The 13,832-nt window shown below is 36.0% G+C and overlaps 1 protein-coding gene across 8 annotated transcripts in view; it reads left to right on the forward strand.

Moving 5' to 3' along the window:
* The window catches only part of INPP4B (inositol polyphosphate-4-phosphatase type II B), a 934,219-nt gene that overhangs the window by 324,256 nt on the left and 596,131 nt on the right, over window positions 1-13,832 (forward strand). The window contains exon 1 of one of the 8 annotated variants that reach the window (XM_077139947.1): window positions 5,758-6,046. The exons of the other annotated variants lie outside the window; for them this stretch is intronic. The gene's annotated coding sequence lies outside the window, so the exon portion shown is untranslated. Of the gene's footprint in view, window positions 1-5,757; window positions 6,047-13,832 lie in introns of those variants that run through there. 8 annotated transcript variants of the gene reach the window in all.

Genomic DNA, 13,832 nt, shown 5'->3' on the forward strand with positions numbered 1-13,832 from the left:
GTGTTATAAATTTTCACTGATGAGACCAGTCCAAAAATGTTTGTAATCATTTATCTGATATTTCCATAGCCAGAACTTAAAAAAAAATTAGTTTTTCTTGTATCTTATCCTAGGTTTTGGGAATAGGGTTACTGTACTTATTCTGATAAATAACACCTTTGAAAAAAATTTCTCCCTCATGTTACAGTCCAATGTGGAAATTTCTGATGAGTGGGAGTTTTTCTTCCTTCAAACCATTCAGACTTTTTCCACATTTGGACTTCAACATCTCCTGTGACTTTGGAGTTCTCTACATCAGGTCCATCTGCTTCTTAAAAGCTCCATCACAGAGGTGATACAAAACTCTCTCACATTCCTTTGGGGGAAACCAGTCACATGGAGAAACCTGAATCCAAGGTAGCTGGCAAATGAAGTCTCCGAGTGGGCAGCTCGGAGCATTAGCATTTTGCTAAGGAATGAGGATGGCCAAGTTTCGGTAGACAGTTAACTGTCAATGATATAGAAGATTAAAACTTTGTACACCCAAAAGGTAGCATGTGTGATGCTATTTAATAACAAGGCAATAGGAGGTTTCAGGCTGGTGCAAAGAAGTTTTCAAGAGCATGACCACGTGTGTGCAGAGGATGCTGTGTTCAGCTTCCCCCATTCTCCTGACTTGTTAGGTTTAAGGGTCCTGCTCACCTCAACCCCTGTGTGATCATCTCGGAGACATGGGCTCAAGGCAGCATTTCCTGAGCCCCATCTACTACTAGCATGTCTCAACTACGCATCTACTAATAGCTACAGCTGGGCTGTCTGTTGTTTTGAGGAAAATACTTTCTTCACCTATAACTTCAGATGGAGAAAATAACCATCTCTTTCATTCCCAGTTAGTAGCTGGTGTACTGTAGCTGAGTGAGATTGAAGTTTTGCTGTTTAAATAACCATCCTTAAAAATTTGGCAGCATGAAATGAAGATGTAATTATATTTCTAAAGTGGTGAACAACCTGAAAGAATTGATAAATAAGAAGCATTCAACAGAGTGCCAGGGTAATTCAGTGGTAGAATTCTCACCTGCCATGTGGGAGACCCGGGTTTGATTCCTGGTCCATGCATTTCCCAAAAAACAAACAAGCGAAAACAGACAAAACCCAACCAAACAAGCGAAAGTTCAATAAGTAGTGCTGCAATAACAGGATACTCACATGGAAAAATAATGAAATGTGACCCCGACAAACAACATATAAAAAAGAAAAACATTCATTGCTTAACTATCATAACTGATATAATATTGCAAGTGGTAAGACTTTGAAATACCACCTTGTATTGAGAATGTAGTCTATTTTTCAGATTCTTACACACCTTGTTGATAACTGAATAACCATTTTAAAGATTCAATATCTGGAATCCATATAGATTTTGACTGAAATTGTTCATGCAGTAATTAAACTCATTTCCTCTTATGGTATTCTCCTTCAGGATAGTGACAATAGTGGATTATGATATTTGGCTCATTTAAACTTATTTTATCACAGTCTATTTTTTATTCTCTTGTGGATAAATTAAAAACCTTCCCCAGAGTTATAATTTCATTTTACCCTAATCCTTTAATACTTGCTTGACCTGAATCTTGCATGTCAGTCATCAATGATCAATCCAATATCTCTGATTGTATTATTATTATATTACTATCAATATTTAAGGGATAATAATAGCTTCTTAATTGATAATAACTCTTACTTTTGAAAACTAACAGAAATGTGTGTGTTAGAGGTGTTATGCAAGAAGCTAGTAAGTGGACCAGTAAAAATAGCAGATCGATTGGGGTGGGGCAAAGTTCCCTATGCCCTACATGTGGATTTTAAAAGGAATAATGCACAAAAATGAGAAAAACCCAATTAAATTAAGTTTGTAATTTGTAGTATGTTGCCACAGATTCCAATTTTTTATACTCATATAATTAACTGTGCCACTCATTAACTTTACGGAATTCTTTTAAGTCTTATTACTTAACCATAGCCTCATGGTAGTTAATTATGGAAAATGTAAAAGCAAAGTTGTATTTTTTTTTAGAAATGTAATTCATTTACGCTGCCTTAAAGCACCTGACATACGGAGTGTACAAAATTAGCTGCAATTGTCAGGTAATTTTTAAACAATTTTTTTTTTTTAACATGGGCAGGCACCGGGAAATGAACCCGGGTCTCTGGCATGGCAGGCAAGAACTCTGCCTGCTGAGCCACCATGGCCCACCCAAAACAAAATATTAGAAGTGAGCACTTGCACCCCTAGAGAACCTCTTTTGTTGCTCAAATGTGGCCTCTCTCTCTCAGCCAACACAACAAGCAAATTCACTGCCTCCCCCTTTCTACATGGAACATGACTCCCAGGGGGTGTAAACTTTCCTGGCAACGTGGGACAGAACTCCTAGAATGAGCTGGGACTCAGCATCAAGGAAATGAGAAAACCTTCTGGACCAAAAAGGGGGAAGAGAGAAATGAGACAAAATAAAATGTCAATGGCTGAAAGATTTTAAACAGAGTGGAGAGGTTATCCTGGAGGCTATTCTTACACATTATATCGATGTCACCTTTTTAGTGAAGGTATGTTGGAGAGGCGGGAGGGAAGTGCCTGAAACTGTAGAGCTGTGTTCCAATAACCATGTTTCTTGAAGATGACTGTATAATGATATAGCTTTCTCAATGTGACTGTGTGATTGTGAAAACCTTGTATCTGATGCTTCTTTTATCTACCTTATGGACAGATGAGTCAAACATATGGATTAAAAATAAATAAATAACAGGGGGAACAAATGTTAAAATAAATTTAGTAGATTGAAATGCTAGTGATCAATGAAAGGGAGTGATAAGGGGTATAGAAAAAATAGGGGAAACAAAGACTAAAATATATTAGGTAGATGAAAATATTAGCAGTCAATGAGAGGGAGGGATAAGGGATATAGTATGTATGAGCTTTTTTCTTTTTATTTCTTTTTCTGAATTGATACAAATATTCTAAGAAATGATCATGGTGATGAATATACAACTATGTGATGATATTGTGAGTTATTGATTATATACCAATAATAGAATGATCATATGGTAAGAATGTTTGTGTTTATATGTTTAAAAAAATTTTTAAAATTAAAAGAAATGCATATCCTCCATCATAATAGTAGCTCATTTATTTCAAGAGATTTTAGAAGGGAAGACAGAAACAAGAAGGCACGTTTGTTAAAAAAATAAAAAAAGGAAAAGAAAAGAATGGTATTTAATTTTAATTTCAAAAAATGTTAGTGGTCTTAATAAAAATGCTATACCCTCTCCCCCAAAAAGTGAGTACTTGAAGAATCCTCTCACCTAGAATTAAGCCAAGTAGGAAAGAGTGTGCTTTGCGGAAATCGTGGTGTGCACCATCGCAAGAAGAGAATGCCCTGAGGACAGAAAATGTTAATCTTCTGTTTCCTGTAAATGAAGGTTTAGAAAATAAAATGACGAGAACTGTCTAAAAGTGGCAATGATAGAGCTTGCCTACTGAGTTGGACCACCAAGTGAGGTGATTTTCACAAATATCATTTTAACCAGGAAAATAGATATCGTACAGCAATGGCAAATTATTCACAGGAGGGATTTAAAAAAAAAAATTTATTGTTACTGTTGTTGTTCAAGAATATTAACTTCTGCAGCCATGCTCAAATTCAGTGAATTAGAAAACAAGAAACCTGAATTCTAGACCAAAATTTGTTATTTTTCATCCTATATGTGATTGCTTTGAGAATTGAAAGAGGTAATATATCTGACAGTAACTGACACGCACCTCAGACTGAGGCATTGTTTCGGTTACCTGTGGTAATTATCTTTATGAAAGCTGCAGAACATTGTATTGCCTGAAGGAGGCACTCAGATTAATGTGCTGTGAATTGTACTTTGGGTATTTATCTCATTTCGGACTTTGGATTATTTTGAGGAGAGGGTCTCAACTTTTACTCGTTGTTTTACCTGCCTCATTGTAGACCACAGTTTCCCCAAAATGTCCTCAAATACAGTTTTTGACTTTGGGTAATTGTAGTTTCAAATGAAAATGAAATTGTGGACCAAACTTTGTTTACTCCTTAGTAATATTAGGTGGGGGAGGCTATTCAGGAAGGATTTAAAGTCAAATTTTGCAAACAAGAACTTTAGGGAAAAAAAACCACAAAAGTGTGAAATAGTACACAGAAAGAACAAATTAAGCAAGTCTAGGTTAAGTACAGACTCGACACTTTGACATGCCCTTGAAATGGTAAAAGTGTATCAATGTTTTGAGTTGGTAGGTCTCCTTAAGATTAATTCATTATCATTGGATTGTGAGAGAACACTGACCTTATTTTATGTCTTTTTCTGCTAATTGGAGCAAGTTCAGTTTCATCTTTGCAGGGTAGGTAAATGTTACAATTTAATAATGTGTATTAAGGAATCTATCCAAGAAAGCACCTTTTGGTAGAGGAGATTATACAGAGAAGCAGTGAGTTCCTTTTTAAGAAACGAAGAAAATCCTTTTTGGAATGTGGAGGCATTTGGAAATTTAGAGCTGGAACCCAATTGGAATGGATGCTCATAAATGTGAGTGTGTGTGTGTGTGTGTGTGTTTGCATGTGTGTAGTAATGGGCAAATCACCTGCTACAAAATGATGGAACACAAAAGGATAGGAAGAGAAGAAGGAAGTAACATTAGTGGGCTTTGGGCAAGTCCCTGGGTTTGATGCTTCATGCTTGCTGTCTTATTTAAGTCTCACATCAACCCGATGTGGGAGATGTCATTACCTCCACATCACCTGTGAACAAACAGGTTTAATGAAGTAGTTTGCTTAAGGTGACCAGGCTGATAAGGGAAGAGAGAGGGTTAGAATTCAGGTCTGTTTCACTCCAAAGCTGGTACTCTCTCAATTAAATATGTTCCCTCCTAGCCATGAATGGGTTTGTGTGGATTTCGTTATTTCACACAGGCTTTCTCCAGGACTTCGATTGAGCTACATGCACCAGAGGCCATACAAGAGATAAAGCATCTCCAAGGACAGCTCCTATTTCTTCACACACAATTGGGCAGGCTCTGGGCAAAATCGTTCTGTGGGTGATTATAGTCTGCGGCTCTCTCAAGTTATTCTCATGGGACTTTCCACCTAATATTTTTGTGTCCTCTTCTTTCAGCTCTTCTGTCTATCTTAATTGTACCAATATAGATAGGGAAAGTGTTGGATGTCAGGCATTTCCATTTTTTTTATGTTTAGGTTTTCAGTCCCAATATTAATTGCCATTTGTTTTTAAACTGTTTGTATTAAGAATATATATACATGTACGTAGTTAAAATGTACTTCAAGATATAACAAAAAATAGCAAACCTCAGCCCCTCTCCTGGCCACCCCTCAATTCACATCTTGAGGCAAATATCGTCAACAGTAGTATTTTCGTATTTTTGTCCATATTTTTTAATAGCAGTCCTGCACAGCTGTATCTTTATTTATGTTTTTAATTTTAGGTATTATCTATCAACATCTCTCGATGGAAGATGAAGTTTTAGCTGTCAAGTATTTGCCCCCCAAACCTTTCTTTCTAGCCATGAATAAAGTTATAAACATAATCTTCAGTGAAATTAATGTACTATATTTATAGTTTTACATGTTACTAGCAGCTGAACCATCCAGGGTATTACAATTTCATTCTTTTTTCTTACAAATTTTTTCATTTGCCTTGGAGTTAATAACTGCCCTGTTTGTGTTTTTGTTTGTTTAGTTCTTTATGCATCACAATCTTCTCAAATGAATCATAACACTCTTTTCAATATGGTCAGACATTGATTAATCATCAGTCGTCTTCACTTAACCCTGGAATACCGTGTCCTCCTGCTCCAGTCTGGTAGCCCTCTACCCCTGAGACACAGTGGTCCTAGGACTTACTGTCCTCATCGTTTTGTGGGTTTCTTTGCTCTTCTCCTTGCTGAAGTCCTGGTTTCCAGGATCAGATGTTATCCTCTTTTTGGATTTATGCCTTCATTTGGTGGAACAGTCTCCAGCAAAAGGATGTTTAGAAAGTAAGTATTTTTTAATCCATCTTGTCTGAAAGTGACATTATTCTATTCTTATAATCAGTTGACAGTTTGGCTAGGAATAGAACATTTTTCTCAGAAATTTGAAAGTTTTGCTTCATGGAATTTGCAGGCATTTCTTCTGACATCTCCACTGTTGCTATAGAGAAATCTAATCCCATGCTGATTCCTAATCCTTTGTCCATGACCTGGTTTTCTGTGTGTTTGTTTTCCTTTCTAAAATTTTTAGAATCTTCTTTGTACCTGATTGTCTAAAATTGTTATAACAGTTTGTTTTGTTATGATTCTCTGTTGGGGAACCTTGGGGTCCTTGGGTTTTGAGAAATTTTGTGATTTTTTGTTTTGGCTTTTTATTAACTTTTTAAAAAACAACTCCATTTAGGTATGATTTACATACAATGAAATGCACTTATTTCATGAACAATTTCCCATGAGTTTGATAAATGTATCCACCTATGTAACCTTCACTCTAAGCAAAGTATGAAGACAGTTCCTAACTCTAAAACGTTTCCTCATGTCCCTTTATAGACAATCCTTCACCCCATCCCTGGCTGCAGATACTGACTGACCAGCTTTCTGTCATTATGGATTCATTAATTACATCTTCCCCCTTCTTTCTGATTAAACAATGAAGGACTGTTTTTCATTAAGTCACAACCCATGGTTTTGCTTAAGCTCTCTCATCCTAAAAATATAATCTTTCATTTTTCTTCTTTATTTCTTTACCCTCCTCACTACAGAACTTTTTAAGAGAAGTCTGAACTTGTAGTGCTAATTAGAATAGGTTCCACTACTGTAAGAAAAAACCAGATTGTTTATAAAATAGAGTTTATTTCTGTCTTACGCAACACTCTGAGCAACCTGTCCAGAACTGACATGACAATTTCGGTGGTAGGAGCCCAGACTCCTTTCATTTTACTGTTTTGCGACCTAGCTTCTGTTTTGTGGCCTAAAATAGCTTCTCTAGTTTGCATTATCATGTCAGCTTTTTTAAAAGTGGAAAGGGAGAAGAGGATGAGGAAAATATAGAGGTTGCAAATATTACACACCCCATTGGCCAGGACTTAGACACAGGGCCACATATAACTGCAAGAAAGGGTAAAAGATAGTCTTACAGGGGCAACCACTGTAATTGGGGTTTTATACTAGAGGAAGAAGGGAGAATGGGTATTTGGAGACCAATAAATATTTCCATTGCACTGATTTCCACTCTGTTTAAAACAATTTTTTTTTCTGACTTTTACTTCTCTTACTGCACTGAAATTATAACCCCAAATCACTTTTACATCCTAATCATCACATTCTATGACCTCTTTTCAGTCAACAGGACATTTCTTTCCCTGAAATTTTGTCCAATTCCCTGAAATTTTGGTCGAAATTTACAAATGGCCTTATATTTTTGTATTGCTATAACTGTGGATAAGGAAAAAAAATTGAATAATGAGTCTATTATCAAGTAACTACTGGGCATTTTTATTTATTGCTGACTAGTAGCATACACTGTCAACAAAGTTTTAAGTATTACCGCTGATTTTCAGTGATAATATCGTGCAATCATTTATAATAGATCTTATACTTTTTTATATGTAGGGTAAATTAATAATATAAAGCTAAGGTTCTGTTATATCTTCAAATGCAGTTGCAGAAGAAATAAAAATCTTTCCTGGAGCCTCATTACTTGGCAATAATATCCTTTTAAGCACCAAAGTATTGGCAAAAAGCATATCTTAAGTAAAGCTTTAATAATATAAGCAAAAAGCATTATTCTGTGAGGTGGCTTCAGATCTAATTGGCTAATAATTTACAACACTTTGAGTTAAAAGAATAACATCTACTGCATTTTTGAGTCTCTGGTTAGGAAACATTACTGCAGTATTCATGAGACACTATAAGTAGAAGGAAATACTTTTAAGTCAGGAGCTGATGTAACTTCCTGCCATTGTCATGTTTTTTTTTTTTTTTATCATATTCTGTTCAGATGTAATTCCAAATGGAAAAAAATGTTCTTTAGCACTACATGTACTGTTTGTAATTTGCTGCCAAACACTTAACTTTGAAATTCTGTGAGATCTTCATTCAATTTTCCACACAGTTATATTTTTATGCAACCCTTGAAAAGAATACAGGCAAAAAGACTAAGCTTTGTTATACTCCAAATAATAATGTGTGATGAGGATTGAGCAAAAACCTGATATTTGGAGTGTATCTTTTTATTACAATTTAAAATATATCAAAAATATATAAAAGTACACAACATAAAATCGTATTCTTCAACAACTTATCAGAAAGTGAACACCCTGAGCCACGATCAAGGTCAAGCGTAAAATAGTTCCAGCTCTCTTGGGGCTCTTTTTTGGGAACCCATTGAATTGCTCACTGCTAAATGTAATAACTCTCTTTACTTTGATTTTCTCACTTCCTTGTTTTTCTTTATAGTTTTATCATTCTACTACCTCTCCCTAAATATTTTGTATAGCTTCTCCTGTTTTTGAATTTTCCTTATGTTAACAGTTTAGAACATACAGCATTGTATCTTCTGTTTAGCATTATATTTGTAAATACAGTATGGTGTCGTGAGACACTGTAGTTGTTTTCATTTTCAGTGCTGCATAGCACTTCACTGTATGAATATGCCACATTTTAGCCATCTAGTCTACTGTTGATGGATATTTGAATTGTTTCTGGTTGAGATAATTATGGTTAAGACTGCTATAAATATCCTTGTGCAATTATTGTACCTTAGGTTATATCTATTTGCAGCTTTTACAGATAGTGCCAAAATTGTTTTCCAAAGTGTTAACAATTTATATTCCCACCAACAGTAAAAGAGGGTTCTCATTACTTCACATCCTTGCTGATAGTTATTATTGTCAGTTTTCTTTTTTTAATTTTAGTCAATTAACTGGGTGTTTACTGGTGTCTCATTCTGGTTTTAACTAGCATTTACCTGATGAAGATGAGTTTATGCAATTTTTCATATGATTATTAGCAATTTGGTTCCTTTTAAAGACTCTTGACCCTTTCCTATTGTGTTGATCACTTTCATTTATTTTTTTAATTGTTAGTAATTTTTAATTTATGTATTATAAATATCTCCCCACTTCCTGGGTTACCTCTTTGTACTCTTATTTTGAATTTTGATGAAGAGAAATTCTAAATTTCAATGTAGTCCAATTTCTCCTTCTTGTGTTTTTCGCTTAATACTTTTTGTTCCTCTTAAGAATTTTTCCCTTTGCTGAGTTCTTGATGATATTTTATCCATATAGTATCCATTAGGAGTTTTGTTGTTTGACCTCCCAGTTTTTACATTATTTTTTTCCATATAGATATCCAATTGTCCTATCACAATTTAGAGAAAAGTCATCTTTCCTCCCAGTTCTGCAGTACCAACTGTCTCATAATTCAGCTATCCATATATTAATTATTCTCTTTCTGGGGTCTCTGTTTCATTCCATGTATCTGCCTGTCCATAACTGTACCAATACTACATACTCTTGATTGCTATATCATTATAATAAGCCTTGATTTCCAATACAGGAAGTCTTTCCACCTTATGCTTCAAGAATGTATTGGTTCTTCTTAGACATTAGCATTTCCATATACATTTTTTAAGTTGTTGTTAGGTACCATTAGAAACCTGTTGGGTTTTTATTACGTGCTTTGAATTATAAAAAGGAGGGTCTTAGGCTCTGGCTTGCCTAGTTTTTTGGACACAAACACAGATAGCAGACAGCCAAGAATGTATGAGCAGAACAGCTCTTTGATCTGATGAAAGAGATCCATGGGCCTGTTGGAGGAGAGGGGGAATGATGGTGGAGGGGTCTAGGGCTTATCTAACCTAGGCTTCTGCCTAAGTCAGTGGACAGGGGAGAAGAGGGAAGACAAAAAAAAAAAAAAAAATGAGTCCCAGGCTTTCATTTTTATTATGACCCATAGGGGAGGTGTTGAGCTTTCCTGTGGATGCTGGGGATTGACAGCTTTAAACTCTATGGCATGAGACATAGACAGGGCAAGGCCAACTTTGCTAATTGCAGTTTGCCCAAGACAGGGCTAACTAGTGTGGTAGTTCAAAAGGGGAATTTATGACTAAGTTGGCCAAGATAACAAGGTACCAAATCTAATTCTTTTATCCCATTACACCTTGGACAGTCCCAGTTTATATCTATTGGCCTGGTGTTCTATCTAGTTCAACAGTTGTCCTTGGTTTTTCATCTTTTTACTAACCATTATTATCACTGCATTACAAACAGCTGGGAAGAGTTTGGGAGATACTTTGTAATTCCAGCTTCTGTCATGCCTCATCTAGAAGTGGGTGACACACTTGTGCAGTGAACAAAGAACTCACTTCAAATGCGATTAAATCTGAAAAAATGACCAGCAATAATCTGCCTCTTTTTTCTCAGTGCTTTCCTGCCAAAATACTTCTCCCCCCAAAAGACATCAAACAGCATGTTTGCTGATAAAATGAGTGAGATTGGCCATGTTGAGAAGGTTATTGGAAATTTCAGTAGCAACTTCTACAACAGCTCCTGACTCCAACTGCAAATACTGCAGTAACTCAATCAATTCACTTCTGACTCTACTTGTAACCAGGCCAGCCCTCACAGGCTAAGGGCAACTGTTCTGATTTCAAACCGTTAGGTACCCCAGAGAAGTCATGCTCTTCTAATCTGTTCTTGTGGGTGCAGACCTATTGTGGGTGGAGTCTTTTGATTAGGTTGTTTCCATGGAGATGTGACCTACCCTAATCAAGGTGGGTCTTACTACTCTTTACTAGAGTCCTCTGTGAGAAGATATAAAGACAGTAAAAGCAGATAGAGCCAAGGACCATTTAGAGGGTTAAAAGAAATGTCCAGAGACATTTTAGAGATTGCTGATATGGAGTCCAGAGAGAGAGAGAGAGAAACACTCCAGAGACACCATGAGTGTACCCGCAGGACACAGACAGCTTAGAGGGTCACCCCAGAAGAGGAAGCAAGGGCCCACAGAAGCTCAGAGAGAAAGAAAGGCCCTTGGATCAGAAGCTGAAAGCAGCACAACCCAGGTGCAGAGGAACCAGCAGACGCCAGCCACGTGCTTTCCCATGTGCCAGAGTAACCCTGGATGCCATTGGCCTTTCTTCGGACTCAAGGTGTCTTTCTCTGATGCCTTAATTTGGGCATTTTCAAGGCCTTGGAACTGTGAATTTGTAACCTAATAAATCCCCATTGTTAAAAGCCAATCCATTTCTGGCATAGTGCATTCTGGCATCATTAGCAAACCCAAACAACATCCTCTACAAGATTGTCCTTCAGGCACCAGACACAAGTTCAGGGTCCCAGGCCCCCCAACTGGCTGCAAATGAGGGGCTTCCCACCTCCCCCTCAGGTTCAGTGATTCACTGTAATGACTCACAGGACTCACTGAACATGCTATAATCATGATTATAGTTTTATTCTAGTAAAATGACACAATGAGAAGAAATTAAAACAAGAGATGCATAAAGCAAGGTCTGACTTGGCTGTCTTGGTTAGACACTTTGTGTGCCTGTGGTATATTTGACAAATTTTATCTTGTAAAAATATTTGTCAAAGAAAGTTTCTAAAATGAGGCAAAGAGATAGCTGTGAAAATATTGCCATTTGGGGAGCTCATCTTCATTGAGAATCTGATCATTTAGCAGAATTTTAAAAATGTAGTTTAACCATGTTTATAGAATATTTTCCCAATTAAAATATCACTTAAAGGAAGAGTACTTTGAAGTTCTACAAATTTAGAATTTTCATAAACTCCTGGTGAATTAAATCTTTATCATTATGAAGTGCTCATCTTTATCTTTACTAATCCTTTTTGCCTTAAAGACTGCTTTGTCTGCTATTAATGTGATCACACCAGCATTCTTTTGTGTATTATATTAATCACCTGTATATTTCCCATTCTTTTATTTTCAACCTTTCTATGTCCTCATTTATTTATTTGTTTGTTTATTTTGGGGTGCATGGTCCAGGAATTGAACCCGGGTCTCCTGCATATAAGGCAAGCATTCTACCACTGAACCACGATGCATCCAATTCTTTTATTGTTGAGATATTCTAATCCAATCTTTTTTTTTTTTTACATTTTAAGATTCTAAAACTCAATCCATTTATTCACTTTATCCATTTAACTTTTGCTTTTAAATCTATATTTAAAAATTTTAAATCTACTCTCTTTTCTTTCTAATCCTTGATCATTTTATTTTATTTTTTTTACAAAGTTGGGGGTTATATATTCTTTTACCATTTTTAGCAGTTAAACTAAAACTTACAACGTGCATTTTTACATATCAAATTTAATATTAATTGAAATTCTCAACTTATCTCTGATAAAGCAAGAATTATTGAACATTTTAATTCAATATATGCTCCTCTTCAAGTTTATGCCATTGCTTTCAGATATTTTAATTTTTCATATATATTTAAACTTAAAAAATGGTCTTGATGTTTTAATCTCATCACTTCATCCTTCATAGAGATACATATTTATCAGTATTTATCATTTTGGATTGTTCTTTATTTCTTCCTATATTTCTAACCTTCTATTTTCATTGATGTACATGAAGGACATCATTTAGCATTTCCTTTTATATAGGTCTGCTGCTGGTGAATTCTTAGTTTTGTCTGTCTGAAATACTTTTATCTTTAGTCTTGAAGAGTATTTCATTTTGGAATAGAACTCTAGGTTGGCATCTATTTTCTTTAATCATTTTAGAAATATTTTGTTTCTTCCAGCTTCCTATTATTATTTTCTCTTGTGGACAAATCACCTGGTAACATAATTGTTGCTACTTTGAATGCAACCCTTTGCTTTTCTAATGCCTCTTTTAAAAAAATTTTTCTTTATCTTTTAATTTTCTATAGGTTTACCATGATGTGTTTAGATATAGGCGTTTCTTTGTTCATCTTGCTTGGAGTCTGTAAGGCTTGTGGGAGCTGTTGTCTTAATGTCCCCTATCAGTTTTGGAAAGTTCTCAGTCCTTGGACTCACCACCATGGTCAGTTTCTGTAGCTTAGCTTAGGTCCTATGCCTCTTCTTGGATTTATAACTATAGGTAGTTTCTCTAGTAGGACTACAGCAGATGCTAGCCATGGAATCAGGGTCTGGATATGGAAGAAAAGAAAAACAATGCCCCTGCATAAAATCTTCTACAAACCAGTCTTATTCTGCTTTCCACAATCATATTTTACTATTACCCTTCTTATATGTTCACTCTTGTCATTGTAAGTTTTTTATTCCTTGTATTAGCTAAGGTTCTTTAGAAAAAGAGAATCAGCAGGAGGTATCTGTAAATTTGAAATTATGAAGATGTCTCATGCAACTGTGGGAATATAAAAGTTGAAGATCTGTAGGGCAGGACACGAGCTGGCAGCTCCAGTGAAGGTCCTCAATGAACTCTTAGGAACAGCTGGCTGGCTGAAGGAGAAAAGTGATTGTCTCTTCTGAATCCTCCTTAAAAGCCTTCCAGTGATTAGATTAAGCCTCGCTCATTGCAGAAGACACTCCAATTAGCTGATGCAATCAGCTGTGGATGCAGCCAACGTGGTCATGATTTAAGTCCATGAAATGTCCTCACAGCAACAGACAGGCTAGCACTTGCCTGACCAAACAATTGGGCACCACCACCTGGTCAAGTTGATACATGAACCTGACCATCACACTCCTCTTCCATCCAAATGTGCCTTGTCTTTTTGTGCCTCAATGTTGATTTTGGTCTAGAAATACCTCTACTACCCTTAGCATTGCCTACTCAATTT

The sequence above is a fragment of the Tamandua tetradactyla genome, chromosome 22 (assembly GCF_023851605.1).
Source record: "Tamandua tetradactyla isolate mTamTet1 chromosome 22, mTamTet1.pri, whole genome shotgun sequence".
Classification (NCBI taxonomy): domain Eukaryota; kingdom Metazoa; phylum Chordata; class Mammalia; order Pilosa; family Myrmecophagidae; genus Tamandua; species Tamandua tetradactyla.